We start from the raw sequence: 12,835 nt of genomic DNA on the forward strand, positions 1-12,835 counted from the left end.
TCAGAATCTTACAATCAAATAGTCATGCTGATTGGATAAAAGGGATGGTGAACACATTCCAACATGCTATGTTGTGGATAGACTGTGAGCTCCTCAGCTGGCCATTTCCAGGTCCTCAAAATGAGAGAATTATAGACTCTGGTCTGTAGTCAGAAATGACACCTGTACCCAGTCCACATGTTTTGGAAAATTGCAGGCTGCCTCACTGTTGATTTTCTGTATTTGGCTTGCTTATTCAGAAGTTGCCTCTCTAGGAGGAACACTTATATTGTTTTGGTACGTCAGGGTGTTTCTTGAAGTTCTGTGTCATGTAATTTTTAAAGTGAATAAACATTCTGTTGGTGTAGCACAGCCAGAAGCTGAAAGTCATAGATTTAGACTTGTATCACTCACCCAAGAAGAGGAAAAAACAAACACTTATGTGTTGGGCATAGCTGTTAGAAGATACCAGTAATTAATGTGACATGACTCATATTGTAGTTTTTATACTACTTGAGAATAGATAAATAGTTTCTAATAAAGATAATATGGTCATTAGGAAAGGCATACACACATATAAGCATAAATGTGCACTCATGCAAACTGATGAACACCCATACACACACACACACACACACACAGACACACACACATACACATACACAGACACACACACACACACACACACACACACACAGAGACAGGGCAATAATTCTGAATATGTTTTTATAATGCTATAGATGCCTTACTTTATAAAAATATGTTAAAGATTTCATCAAAATTTCACCAAACAGCAGCTTATAATTATACATCCCAGTAGGGACACTTTACAGTTTTCTAAACAACCTTTATTTGTTTTAGTGTTACTCAGAAGACAAGCACACTTTGGAATTTTCTATGTGAAATATTTATTTGACAAACACAGGTTTTGTGTGTATTCTAACATGTATGAGAATCTTTTTATCGCCATTGACTGTTTCCTGAATAGATTTGCTTTTACCACCTACTTTAATGCATTTTATGTTTTCTTGTCTGTGAGTCTTAGTGATGATATGTGGAAATTGAGATCTCCACTTTAAACTGTGGTTTATTAAAGATTTTGCATTTTTAAAGGATAAACTGTCAGAAATTCAATTACCACATATAGTGACAAACAATAGTCTTTGGGCACTGCTCTTGGTGAGATTTACGTTGCTAATTAGCACTCTAGGAGGTGATTCTTCCTGGTGCTGAAATGTCTTGTCTAGAGATAAGAAACACAAATAATTTCTATTACAAAATCAATTCTTATCTCCAGTGTCCACGGTAGCAGCCTTCCCTTCATGCTGAAATGGTGCTAGAGTTTGTTTGTGTTGGGGCATTTTTAGAATTACAGTGTTAGTGCACGGTGTCAGCCCCGCCATTTGTTAACATCTAATTCTCTCATTGTGGAAATGTTGTGTTAAGCCAGCCACTGAGAGAGGGGTGTGTGAGACAATGGTATGATTAAACAGAAACACAGGGCAATTTGCAGATGGTTATGTGTGCGCACACGTGTACAGGCAAGCACTTGGGATGATGTAGCTCTTGGTTGGTGGGTAATTTTACTTGCTCGTTGCTGAAACTAGAATTTTGCGTGCCAGTCATTCCCAGTTCTCCCATCCCTTCTGCCCGATTGTTTCATGAGGCGTCTTAGCTTCACTTCCTGATTACATCTTGCTTTGTCTGCATTCTGCTTTTCCCTCCAGTATTTGAACACGCATTTTTGACATAGGTTATTGTACCATTTTCCTTTCTGAACACCCGATCCCAGAAACACCCCTTTTTAAAACCATTTTCCCTCCAAAATCTGCTGTCACCTATAAAAGCATCTCTTAGCTGATATTGCAAAATGCTCTAGGGCCATGATAGTTTGTGAGTTAATGAGTAAAAAAGTACTAAGCTTATTTTGTCAAAATTACATGAAATAAGAGACAGTACTTTATTACTAATAACATGTTATTTGGATAAAACCATAGCATTTTGCTAATACAAAGCGTATAAGTAAAAGAAGAAAGCATGTTTTCTATTTTATAAGTAGGTAAAGACTTGAATTTTGGATGTTTATGCATATATGTGTTTCCCCCCGAAAAATATCATTTTAAATGTTTTGTTGACACTTTTGTTTTCTGGCTGGAATTGGTTTTCTATTAAATGATATAATGTGGATTGTGTACTCTGCTTAAATATGAATATCACTATTTGAAAATGACTACAGTCTGTCAGATTAAACTTAAAAGTTTTCCTGAGTGACAGGATCATTGAAATGATTCCTTAAATTTTTATTGTATTTATTTACATATTTTTTCATTTAAAGAGAGAATGTGTGTGTATGGATTCACATGACACAATGGAGGAGAGGGTGGCTTTCTGGAGTCGGGTCTGTCTTCATACCAGGAGGGACCCAGGAGCCAAACTCTGGACATCACGATTGGCAGCAAGTGCCCTTAGCTGCTGAGCCCTCTCACTTGCTCTTGAAATGACTGCCAAGAGACATGGTTACAATTCTCAAGTTGATAAGTGACTATGTGGAATGTTTCTCTGGAAGTTCAGAGGTCCCAAACTGGACTTGGGCACATGTAAGCCCTCAAAGCAGACATATGATGACACGACCACAGTTGGTGGCCTACCTTTCATTGTAAAATTTCCCCCAGTGTTTCTTTAGATATAGAAAACAGGGGTAGACATCCAGACTAACATGAACTGTTTAGTAGAAACCTCCCTCAAGGATGACCCCAGATAAAACTCTAAGCCATAGTGAAGAGGGTGCCTGAACTGGTATGGAGGAGTACAATAATGCCATCATAGAACCTTCATCCCGTAACTGACAGAAGCAGATGCAGAGATCCACAACTAACCACTGGGCCAAGTTCCTGGAGTCCAGTTGAGGGAGGGGAAGAGTGATAATATGAGCAAAGGTGTCAAGGCCATGATGGGGAAACCCACAGAACCAGCTGACCCAAGCTAGTGGGAACTCACTGACTCTGAACTGACAGCTGAGGAACCTGTGTAGGTCCAAACCTGCATAGGCCCCCCTGAATGCAGGTGACAGTTGATGGCTTGAGAAGTTTGTGGTGCCACTGGCAGTGGGACCAGGATCTATCCCTAGTGCATGAACTGACTTTTTGGAGTTCATTTCCTACGGAGAAATAAGTTGCTCAGCCTAGACACAGGGGGTCGGGTCTTTGCCCTGCCTCAGTGTGGTGATGGGACAGACTTTGTTGACACCCCATGGAATGCCTTACCCTCTCTGAGGAGGGGGAACTGGGATTAATATATAAAATAAATAAATAAATGATGGAAGATAGAGCCCACAAGACATTCATAAAGTTCTGTGTGTGCATGTGTGTATGTATGTGTATGACATGTGTTCATCTGTATATGTGTGTGATGTGTGTATATATGGTACATGTGTCTATGTGTATAGTATTTGTTCATGAATGTGTGTGAATATGCATATGTGGTACATGTGTGCATATGTGCTTTAATGTATGTTTATGTGCATATATGTAAATATGTGTTGTTCATGTGTATGTTTATGTGCATATGTGTATGAGTTCATTGTTCATGTGTATGTTTATGTGTGATGTGTGTATATGTATGTATGTTTGTGTATGCTGTGTATATGTGTGTATATATCTGTGTATGGGATATGCATGTATGTTGTATATGTGTGCTTTTATTCAACTCACATGTTCTCCTGGCATTTTTCACATCGTTGCTATTTGGTGGACTGCAGTACTGGTCAGCGGCAGTGCCCTACGCTGATACAGTAGGTTTCCAGGGTAGCTTTTCCTGTTCCAAGATTAGAGTCTCATCCATAGTTCCTGAGTTTGCTCTTGCTGCCAAGCCACAAATTGAGGTCTGGTGGAACTTTTCTGGAGCCCTCTCTGTCTTCCTGTTTTGCTGGTCTTCATCTGGCCTTTCTTCATGAACGCACACACACGGAGAGCCACACTCTTCAGGCACTTCTTACAAGGGTACCAACCAACCATTTCTGATCAGCGCTCCACCCTTTTACCCATAGTCATCTCATAGAGGTGCAGTGACATTGAGGTCTATCTAAGGACTCATCTTATGAATTTCTGAGAGATAGCAACATTTGATCAGTAACAATGATTCAGAATTTGTAATATTTCAAAATCTCTGAGATAAAGTAAGACTGTTTTCCGGGACTTTATTACCCAGCTTGCTTTAGAAGGTATGCATAGCAACATGCTCAAGCACATTGCTGTGTCTCCATCAAGTGCACTGTGAATGTGTGTTTTCCTGTGTTATTCCTAACACACTAACCAATGAGATACTCAGCTTAAGAGGTTTCATATTCAAGCATACTACATATATATATATATATATGTATATATATATTCACATAATATGAATTGATTTGGATTTTATTTGAAGCCTTTGGTAAAAATAGCTGTGGTGACTGCCTACAACCCTGAAGGCATCAATATTCACTAAGCTGTGCAATTATAGCTATGAAATGGCCGTTGCTTAATACATCTTTTTATTCTGTCAAGCTTTCTTTCTCCATTCTTCCAAGTAATTGAACAAAAAAAAAAAGGTAATTTAAGTGATTTCAGCTTTACCAAGATCTAGGTATAATTTTCCCCAGAAATACTGAATACCCTATAAATATTTCAGTGCAGAAATAGAACCAGAAATGGATGTGAAATTATTCTGTGCATGAGTCTTTCCAAGTATCCTGTACAGGTAAAAGTCTGTATGGGTAAATGGCACTTACCTGGGAGATCTTATTTAATTCTTTTGTCAGGGCGCTTTTGTCTTTGTCTTTTGTTTCTTTGCTCTATTTTCTTAACTGTCACATGCCAAAAGGAGTTTCAGTTTTGCTGCAGTGTTTTGAACTGGATGGGATAATTCAAATGCAAAACACTTGGTGTGCTGACATGGGAACTTCTTTTTAGCATTGATTTGTTTTTACAGGCAACAAAAAGGAAGAGATTTTTGTGGAGCAACGATTTCTAAAAGCTATAGTAAATGATTCCTAATAAGTCTTAGTCTTTTAGGTAAAAAAGGCTATCATACTTTCCTCTACATAATTAGGCAAAATCAAATTGATGAATGTTGTCTACAGTTCTGTCTCAAATTCAGGAGATTAACACGCACATGTGTATAATGCATGTATTTATCCATACATGCATATTATATATGCCTGTTCTACATGTGATGGGGTCCAAAGTTTCACACTTGCTTCCAGAGCTCTTCAAGCTGCCAATAATCATCCCCTCATCTGCTTTCAGGCTGCATTGTGGGTGGCTACAGTGTTTAGAATTTAGATACAAAGGATATTAGAGAGAGAGAACAGAATAGCAGAGGGATCAGGGACATGAAATTCCCCAAGACAGAGATTATCACAGGAGGTGACTCAATCAAGGATCTAAGCAGTGTTGATTCGAAATGCCTGGAGAATTTGGAGGACATTTTAAGACAAAGGTTGGTTCTGCTCATACTTCCTGGCTATTGCTACATTCTTTAATTGTTAGCAAAGTTATGGTCTGTTCTTGAGAGTTATCAGTGTGAGTTTTCTTTGTAAAGAAACATCTTTACAGTGCATACTGTCTCAAGTTTTTGTGTTTGGTAAATTTTTTGAATTTTCAAAGTCTTCATAAATGTATGATGTTCTAATATTCTAGTTAGTATTTGTTTAAGTACTGCATTTATAAGTTCATTAAGGGAAGGGACTCCCATGCTTGTATCCATTTTTCTTTTTTTTCACATAGGTCTGTAAGTTTCCATTTTCAGTATTTTATAAATTTTTTTGTATAAAATGTTAGTTATGCTATATACTTTTTTTGGATGAAAGGGATGAAGAATTTTGAAAGAAATCTCAAAGACATTTTCTGAACAACCTGAAACACATAAGTGCCTAAAATGTAAAAGCTACTCTTCCCTTTCCCTTGTGTTCACCTACCCAAGCAGTGTCTAGCCTTTATTTAGAAGCTGTTTCTGTGCTTGGAGAACATAGAAGAGAATGGTTCTGAATACCAGAGGGGGTTCTGTCCTTGCTAAAGAGAGGAGGTCAGGACTGATTTCTGTTGAAGACCATCTACTGAGGTCAGTACTTTTCCAACCTGAAAATGACTTGGAGAATTTATATGAGCATAAATTCCCCTTTAGTCAGATTTTTCAAAGCCCCTTCTGCTTTAGGATAAACTAAGCTGTGACTGGATTTTCACTTGGAATTATAGTGTTTTGTTTCTAGTCTTGACAGATCATATAGCCTTAGGCTCCTGTGTCTAAAGACAAGAAAACTTGGGCTTGTAAAAGGGACATGCTCTCTCTCTACTAGCAAAGCTGGTGAGTGAATATCTGTCTTTTCTCTCAACCTCAAAAAGACTGATCAGTTTGGAATTTGAGGATGTTGTACAAAAGTTCAATAGTAGGCGCAGGGTAAGACCATCTGAGGAAGAAAAGAGGAATGTCTTGTTTTAAGCTGTGGTCAAATAAATGTGTCTTCCACGGATGGGGTTCCATGGATCATCCTTTACCTGCATTTATTGTGTTGACCTCCAGAAGCCCATGTCTAACGTTTAGTCTTCCTGCCTGCTGCCTGGTTCCTGTTGCTTCTTTCAGCCCCCAAATAACACACAAGACACTATATTAATTATGAAGCTATTGGTCGTTTGCTCGATTTCTTATCAGCTAGCTCTGACTTGATTACTAGTTTATATTTTATAAGGACTTACCTTTACGAGGATGTACTTCTGCCGTGTCCATTCCTCCTGGGAGATCACATGGCAACCAGTCTCTTCACTATATTTACCAGAATCCTCCTAGACTTCTAGTCCCACCTATCTTGCTTCCCTATTGGCCAACAGTGCTTTATTGACATATACACGGAACTTCCCCAGTCATACATGCCTGTGAACTGGTTGGCAGGAGTTAAGATAAAAGAGATGTATAAATGTATATGTGTAACCAAAATTCTGGTTCTGGTTTTGTGGGCTCTTCTTTGCCTTCAAGATCTTGCCAAAGGGCTCATCCAGAGAGTCATTTGAACCTGGCCAGGCTCACAAGCCTACCAAATGGAAAAGACCATTTTTCTGACTAACCTTAGCCTGGTTAATTTTCAAGGAAATATGAGGATGTACTATATTAGGCAAGGGCCAATACATTGCCTGCAGACAAATTAAATCAAAGGGTCCTACTGCACACACATATTTTTCCTTTTCTCATATTTTCCCACTGGACCTGTTGAGACTTTTATGTATTCATATTCTTAAAAATTACAGTTTTATTTTATTTGTACTTATAAGTCTTTCCTATTGCTATAGAAATTTAATGAAGACCAATTATATATTTAGACATAATAATATTAAAATATTATGTGTTTCTAATATGAGATGAAGAATTCAGCATATAAATGGAAACTTGCTACCTAATGAGAATTGAAGCCAAATCTTTTCTCAGGTTTCCTGGTAGCAATAATTATTTGAATATGAGTGAATTCTTAATTATCAGCATGGTATAGGATATATACATATATATTCTGTACTACTCTTATATACACTTGTATTATATATAATTTATCTGATTAAATAAGGTTAAATTCAATTTCATTCAAGGCTATCCAATCTCACTTATTACTAAATCATCATATACTGTGTAATTCCTCAGTTATGAAATAAAATTGATCCTGTCCTTTACATTATATATAAATTAAAATTTAATATAAATTAAAATTTGAAAATAAAATGTAAAGCATGACCAGGCAGTGGTGGCACATGCCTTTAATCACAGCATTGGGGAGGTAGGTGGATTTCTGTTCAGTACCAGTCTGGTCTATGGAGCCAGTTCCAGGATGGGCTCCAAAGCCACAGAGAAACTCTGTCTAGAAACCCCCCCCCAAAAAAAAGTTCAAGCATGTTATATATACAGGTGAGCTTCTGACTTTATGATACCATTTGTAATCAGTACTTTCAGATACTTTTCACGAGTTTTGAAAATTGAGACCAAGCAAATGATTTCTGGTTGCTGTTTAAACCTCAACTTAAAATCTCTAAGCTAATGTATGGGTTTGCTGTGCTACTGGGGCTACGAGAACAAATGGGTCATGCTGAAGTTCACTTCTCAGGCTAGCATCTCTGAGGGAATCCAAGGGACAGTGAGGGAGATAGCTCTGTTCTTCCAGAACGCTCATGCAGCCAGGTCCTTGCGTCATGATGCTTTGCTGTCTCTGCAGTCTAAGAGAACCACACATGAAAAGGGGCATGCCTGACATCCCTTTAAATGCATGTGCTAAAAATAGGTATCTGTTGTCCCTGTGCCCCATTAGCCAGAGACACACTTGTATTGCCTTAAGAGGGAAGCTGGGGGATATATTTTGGCATACTCCTAAAGGAGATAGGCGTGTTCCCAGATAGAAATGGAGACAGGAGGGAATCTTAAGGAAGGGCCCCAATGTGGAAATAGTGTCAGCCTCCCTCATATCCTATTTTTCACTCTTGTGCTTGATTTATGTTAGACATGTATCAACATTTTTACATCTAAAAATCACTTCCCACGTATTTCAGGTCTATCAGACTCTACTTAGCTTGTGAGAACCCTTTCCATGTCTACCTTCAAGGCCTAATTCAAATGTGATGTTTTCCTTCTTAGCCTTAGCCTCCATTCATCATTTTATCCTTGCTATTTCATGCTAATGTGATGTGTGTGTTCCTTTGCTGTGGTGTCTAATAAGTTCTTAAATTTCCCATGTTGTAATAGGACTGCCATTTCATTGATGGAAGAATTTATGTCTCATTGATTTTCCTTTCTCCTGTGGCTCCCTTCATATAATAAGCTGATGAAATTTTCTGATTGACTGAATGGAAATGCAAATTCTAGCTCTATTTCTGCTTTATACATAATGTGTTATCCTAGATAACTCACTCAGTCTTTTTCTCTTGTCTTTCCACTAAAATTGGTTAAATCCAACTTTATTTGCATCATGAGGTTGTTACAAAGATAATGTAATTTGGAAAACCTTGCAAAATGTGCTGCCAAGTTTAAGACATTTGGTACAGAAAATTTCACTGTTGGCTGCTTTGTTTGTAACTTGGAAACAGTTAATCATGATGGAATGGCTTGCAACTTGTATTCTGAAATAATATACAGTAGCATTTTGGCACACTGGCTTTAAATGCTTGAAATTTCAAAATGAAATACATGATAGTTTCTTCTTATTTTCCATAAAATTTTATCAGAAATTCAAGAGGAGATCATAGTTAGTTTGTGTTCTTAATTAAGAATCCTTGACAATATTTGAAACAATTGTTTCTTCATGGAATAGAAGTGAAGTGTTTTGTATTCTGGAAGGGTTTTCCTGATGTGCAGTACAGTGGCAAGTGCATTCTTCCTCATTTAATCAGATTCTTAGAGTCATCCAAGTTTTGTTTGAAATTTGATCATGAAGCTTTAAGCACATAAAATGAAAGTTTGGGAGATAGATTTAAAGAGAGATCAAGAATACCATCTTAAGGTAGAAGTCTGCCTCTCTATGTGTAGGAAATACTTCTTTGGTAAATCTATGCAGTTATTTGTGTTCCACCATTGCGTCTCACATTTTAATTTTTATTGAATGTTCACAATGCATTAAGAGTTTTCCTTGATACTGAAATAGATGTACTGCCCATTCAACTGAGTAGAGCACATAGAATATATGAATATATTTTAGTTAGGAGTAGTGCTTTTGAAAGTTCTGGTAAGTTGCATAGATCCTAACTCTTTGGCTAATCATTATGGTCACTATCACCATAACTCCTGTTTGTCAGTGAAGGTCTAGGTTGTCAGCTTCCCTGGATAAATTTTTACACTGTGAATTGGCCGAAGTTAATATACTTCCTTCTGTCCCATGGGAAGCCTTTGAAGTGTCTTTTTTTCATTTACACGGTTTCTAAGCCCAGATAAATTCCTAGAAAGTTGCATACACACCTTCTTCATATTTGTGTTTTCCGTGCAGCTCCCAGATCATAGTACACATCACAGCAGACGTCCATTTGATGAAGACACCTATTGCTAGGATGGCTTCACAAGATTTATTCTTTGAATGTTTTTGTGGTCACAACCTTGGGTTGTGCAGTCAGGGATCAGTTATATATCAGATATAAGGATTTCCAATATGAATGGCACAATGCTAAGTTCCAACTTGACTGTAAATTTGAACTATGCCATGACCACATTTTCCTTTTAGTTTAATATCCCTCTGAATTTAACAATGTTATTTTTTTCCACCAACAAGAGTCATTCTTCACATGAGTCTTAGTGAAAGACATGTCACTTTCTGTGACATGAGATTGAGTTTGTGAAGATCATGCAGACAAACATAATGACTACTATATTTGGTAGAATTCTCAGGTCCAGATCTGTCGGAAAGATCTCTAGATATTTGACATCTACAGAATAATTGAATTGTGAGGGAAAGTATACAAGGTAGGCAGCAGAGGTAATATAGCAGATGGTCATTTTAAAATTCTTTCATTTTAATTTAACTGAATGCTACTGACAGGAATGAAATGAGCCTGGTCAGTAGAGGAAGTAAAGAGGAGATAGGAAGGCAGGATCCTATTAGCTTTAAATGAAATTGAATGTAACAGAGTTTGTACATCACAGCTTGCTTTATGTAAAAAAATAATTTTAGGGTAATTACATAGACAATGAAGCTGTGGTGGTCTAAGTCATTTAATTTCATTCTGAATATATATATATATATATATATACATATACATACATACATACATACATATATATATATACTCAGAACGGGAAAGTTTGTGGTGGTACTGAGAGTTATAGGTAGTTGTCAATGTTGCATAATTTTAGATTAAAGGACATGCTGAAAAGAGCTAGTCTTCAGTCTTTCAACAACAGACCTAAGAAAATATGAATAGGCAACTCTCTGGCTAATCCTTACAGTGTCTTTCATATTGTTTTTGAGAAACCTATTCAGTAAGGAGAAAACAAACTGATTTCTTTTAGTTTCAATCCTTTTTACTTTTTAAGGAGTAATAGCTCTTGGTATGGCTCTCGATCATTTATACTTTCGAAGTTGTTGTTCAGCATGTGCCCATGATAAGTCTAGAGGTATTCATAGTGGAGAGTCTAGAAATGCAGTTGAGGCCGTGGTGGCTAGGATCAGGAAAGAGTTGCCCACACAGTAAAATTCCAGACAAGTCGAGAGATGCTTAGTAAAATCAAATGATGCCTCAAGAATTAAATCTGCCATTGCTGTTACCTAGGACAACTAAGACTCCTTGGAATTATATAAGCATAGTTTGATCCTGTTTAATGAGTTTAGAAGATCAGGCTTGGAAACCTACATTGTGTTTTCTTTCTTCCCTTCAGGACAAAGTATGTTCCATTTGGGATCGCCTCAACCGCCTTACCAGGCAGCACCAGGTCTTCCTGGCTTTACTGCGTCCCTTTTACTAAAAGGACTTTTCCTTGAGTGTTCTTATCTCCACCCTGAAAAGGCAATATATATATATATAGAGTTGGATTCAGTGGCTGTAAATAAATATGACATAGTAGGAGTGGTTTGTGGGAGTTTTACTATATATACACATATATAATATTTTCCAGTCTGGTTTCAGACCCCGGCATGGCTTGGAGACAGCGTTGGTGTGTATGAAGGCTCTTCCTCGAATGAAGGATTTGGGACACCTTTCCATGATGATTGTATTAGAGCCTCAGCTGCTTTCGTGGTGGTCATGAGGTGATGCTGAACCGAATGCTTGAACTAGCAGGAGTGGCTGGGATTGCATTGGAGTGGTTCCGTTCATTCCTTCCGGGTAGGTACCAGCTAGTGTTGTGGGTGAAATGGACATGGAGGGTCTTCCTGTATGGAACCCCATAGCAGTCACTCACTTCCCCATTCATATTTAGTGAACATGAGAGAGTTACAGGATGCCTGAAGGCCAGGCATTGTGAGCTGAATGACTGGGTCAAAAGGTGATGAGAGAGATTCCCCAATTGATGTCACTCACATCTGTCATTTCTGCTGCTCTAGTGTGACAATGTAGACCAGAGTGGAAACTCAGACAGTGGGATTTTTTGGGAAGTGAGAATAGGAAAGGCTTTTTAATTTTGCTGCTCGAATTATGGTCTTTATCAATTGTGGCCATATGTTATACACAAACTTTCCTAATCATAAAAGTTCTCCTATAATATTGGTTAGAAGTGTTTATTTTCACCCCTGGAATATCTCCAAGGCCTCTTCCCTGTGAATATTGACTACATCCCCATGGTCTTCTTGGTGGAAGTTGTAGTCTACTCATTCTCCATTTGTTTAGGACTCTGAAACAAAGCAGCCTATCTACATTAAGAATTACCTTTGAGGCTAAGGGTGAATGGATTGCTTTGTCTTCCCTGAAAGCACTGCATTATTCTGACTGTTGTACTAAGAACCACATTGGGTTGTACTTTTTTTAAAAGGAATATCATAACATATACTGCCTCTAATTTTTCTTGTGCTGCTTAAGCACTGTAATATTTTACAAAGAATTTGCTAGAATTTCTTCCATTTTGCATATGTTCCTTAGGAATTTGGTGCATCTTGACTTCTAATTAGTCATGTAATATTCAGTTATTTTCATTAGCGAATTAAGCATGCTGAGTATTGAACATGCAGGAAGTTCAGGTAGAGACCTGAAAGGAAGCACAGATGTGTGTGTCTGTAAATATCATTAGAGCTGCTGGTTGAATGTCATCCTGGCAAAAGGGCAGGAAACTCACATTTGTGTCAGGCACAGGGATAAGGCTTTCTATTTTTTAGTTCATTAAATCATCACAGAAGCATTGAGAAAGAGGGTGCTGTTTCTTCATTTTATAGTTGAGA

The 12,835-nt window shown here is 37.7% G+C and overlaps 1 protein-coding gene and 1 long non-coding RNA gene across 2 annotated transcripts in view; one reads left to right on the forward strand and one right to left on the reverse strand.

Annotated features, from left to right (window-relative positions):
- LOC121144355 overlaps nucleotides 1–6,775 on the reverse strand; it is a 35,118-nt gene extending 28,343 nt beyond the window's left edge. Inside the window, exon 1 of the long non-coding RNA XR_005881705.1 lies at nucleotides 6,708–6,775. This is a non-coding gene — a long non-coding RNA (uncharacterized LOC121144355). The remainder of the gene's footprint in view (nucleotides 1–6,707) is intronic.
- Nucleotides 1–12,835, forward strand: part of Asxl3 (ASXL transcriptional regulator 3) — a 177,305-nt gene that overhangs the window by 34,824 nt on the left and 129,646 nt on the right.

Source organism: Mesocricetus auratus, unplaced genomic scaffold (genome assembly GCF_017639785.1).
Source record: "Mesocricetus auratus isolate SY011 unplaced genomic scaffold, BCM_Maur_2.0 Super-Scaffold_100015, whole genome shotgun sequence".
Taxonomy (NCBI): domain Eukaryota; kingdom Metazoa; phylum Chordata; class Mammalia; order Rodentia; family Cricetidae; genus Mesocricetus; species Mesocricetus auratus.